Source organism: Cryptotermes secundus, unplaced genomic scaffold, assembly GCF_002891405.2.
Source record: "Cryptotermes secundus unplaced genomic scaffold, Csec_1.0 scaffold343, whole genome shotgun sequence".
Lineage (NCBI taxonomy): Eukaryota > Metazoa > Arthropoda > Insecta > Blattodea > Kalotermitidae > Cryptotermes > Cryptotermes secundus.
The window spans coordinates 14,552-17,351 of record NW_019729214.1 but is presented as its reverse complement, the minus strand read 5'-3'; the positions used below and the strand labels follow the sequence as shown (position 1 = coordinate 17,351).

The window sequence follows — 2,800 nt, the reverse complement described above, 5'->3', positions numbered from 1 at the left end:
CCTTTCTCTGCTCACTTGGCTTACTCTTCTAACCTAAAAAATGGAGGCAGTAATATCTTACGAAACGTCGGCAAATTTCTATGGTTATGCTTGTTTCTTGTTGGCGTCTTTGTCTTACTCTTCGATCTTGAGGATGGAGGGAGTAAGCTCCTCCGAAAAGTCTCTAAGCTTCTACCGGATTACACGGCGTCACCTTTCAGAAATCAGTACAGTTCATAACTACCACTTTGACAACCTCAAATCCAAGCGTATTGAGTTGTATCTTTAAGTTCGACATCCCTGTCAACTGGATGCCTCTGTGGTCTAGTGGTCAGAGTTCCTGCCTACAGATCCAGAGGTCCCGGGTTCGATTCCCAGCGCTACCAGGTTTTCTGAGATGTAGTGGGTCTGGAACGGGGTCCACTCAGGCTCGTGATGATAATTAAGGAGCTATTTGAAGGAAATAGCGGCTCCGGTTTAGAAAACGAGATTAACGGCCGTGGGGATTCGTTGCGCTGACCATGTGACACCCCATATCCGCGAAAGTTGACACTAACTTCGCTGACAAGCGGCGGCAGCTAGGTCTGTCTAGTTCACTTGCGGACTAAAGGTCACGAAGTTTTTTGTTTTATCCTTGTCAACCGTGACGAGACTTCGCCCTGAATTTTAAACGGGTGTTGCATTAGTATAGCTTTAATACTGTCACGTGTCCGGGGTTCCGCGACTAATAATAACGGATAGTGGATTGAATAATTGGATTTATTGGCACTTCTTTACAATTACAACCAATCATAACATCTCCCAATCAACGACTTCCTTGGACTCGCCTCATTCCTTACTGGACCACGAGTGTCTTCTCTTCTGCTGCGACGAGTGAAGAATCACTGCTCACTCGCGAATGAACTGAACTAACTTTTATAACTTCGCGGCGAACAGTTCCTCCGTTATTCTGTTTTCCTGTGTTTATGTATTGCCACGGGAGCATGCTTACCGAACCATTGCCCAGCAATGGACTATTTCGTGTCTATGATCTGCCGCGGGAACCTGCTTACCGAACCATTGCCCAGCAATGGTCATATTCGTCACAATATTATTTGTTCATATATGTTTAGAATTTTCTCGTGCGTTCTATATGTCCAGTCCATTTAGTCCTTTTTAAATTTGATCACTTCAATAATATTTGCAGAAAAGACCATATTCTGCTAAGCGCGCGTTCACAATACTAATTACTTTCTTCTTTTCGTAGGATAGACCACAATTCACACCCATAATTAACCCCATTCAACTGAATGCTTCTTGAGAAGCTAGTAGTCGCTTAGGCACTCAAGGAATTCCCAGTATTTTACGGGACCCTAAGCTTTATTAGCATGTTCACAAGATACAGCCAGTAGTCCCTATCCTCAGCCAGACGAATCCAATTCTCTCCCTCACATCGCTGTTTATTGTGAGAACCATACGGAACACATAAATACACTTGTGGGCAGAATGCAGAGTTCAGTCCGTACCTCACAGGAAACACATTACGTCTCCGCTACAAAGCCCAACCGGTTAATGCTGTTTAGGGAAATAATCGCTGTTTACTGTGAGAACCATACGGAACACACAAGTACACTGTGTGGGCAGAATAGAAGAATAATTTTAACACTAAAACAACTGATACATATGTCACCTATTGTCTTTATAAAGCACTAACCTAAAAATTGCTAACTCCATGTGATGCGATGTGTGCGTCTCCTCCTCCCTGATTTGGTCAATTCATTATACTTGGAAAGAATACAAATCTTGAAGCTCCTTATTATGTAACTTTCTCCAACCTCTTAACTCTCTCTCCGGTCCGAATATACTCCCTTGACTCTCTTCTGAAACACCTTCATTGTACTTTTCCTTTCAGACCGACAGACAAAGCCTCGTACATATAAAACGAATTCCATGCAACACAGTTCCTTTGAGAAGCCAACAGTGGCTCAGCTAATGAAAAATTGTCCGTCTTTTTAAGATACATAAGGTTCTTTTTTTTTTTTACTTTAATGTTCATTACTAGCTGATAGACTGTCGGCTTCTCAAATAGTATTTGCTCCGTGGACCCTGTTCTCAACACTGAATTTCGTCAGCAGAAATTTTAGTATTATAACAAGTTTTTGAGATCCGTAAAGTACTTATAGTTTTGAATTAAAAAAAGAGAAAATTGCTAGGTGTGGGGTTCGAACCCACAATTCCAGAATTCCCACAGAAACCAGATCTTAAGTCTGGCGCCTTAACCACTCGGTCAACCTAACACTTATTAAAACAATATAGTATTATTAATAATAAATATTATATATGTCCCGATATATCTGAAAGTACAATCGGCTGATTACATGTATAAGAGTGCATATGTCTAATGTGTAACAGTAGTTCCGCCATACACAGAAGATGTCTCTGACATCAGCACAGTACTGCTTTGTTATCTCCGTATATGAGAATGTTAACAAGTTAGGAAATGTACGTGTAGCCCTGCAATTGTGGCGCATCCCTTCACTTTAATTTAATTACCTTGAAGATCGTCATACGCGCAGAGAATAAATTGTGTGTAGGATCTGAGGTGCTCACAGCGGTGGTTATGAAGAGTCCTATCTTCTGGGATATAGCGCTATGTAGGATCTGAGGTGCTCACAGCGGTGGTTATGAAGAGTCCTATCTTCTGGGATATAGCGCTATGTAGGATCTGAGGTGCTCACAGCGGTGGTTATGAAGAGTTCTATCTTCTGGGATGTAGGTCCGTGTAGGAGCTGAGGATCTCACAGCGGTGGTTATGAAGAATTCTATCTTCTGGGGTATAACG

At 42.0% G+C, this 2,800-nt stretch overlaps 1 non-coding gene across 1 annotated transcript; it reads right to left on the bottom strand.

Annotated features, from left to right (window-relative positions):
• Window positions 1-2,165: 2,165 nt before the first annotated feature.
• Window positions 2,166-2,255, bottom strand: Trnal-uaa. The gene is given in 2 exon segments: window positions 2,166-2,200; window positions 2,219-2,255. It is a non-coding gene; the product is annotated as a tRNA-Leu (tRNA).
• Window positions 2,256-2,800: the final 545 nt, after the last annotated feature.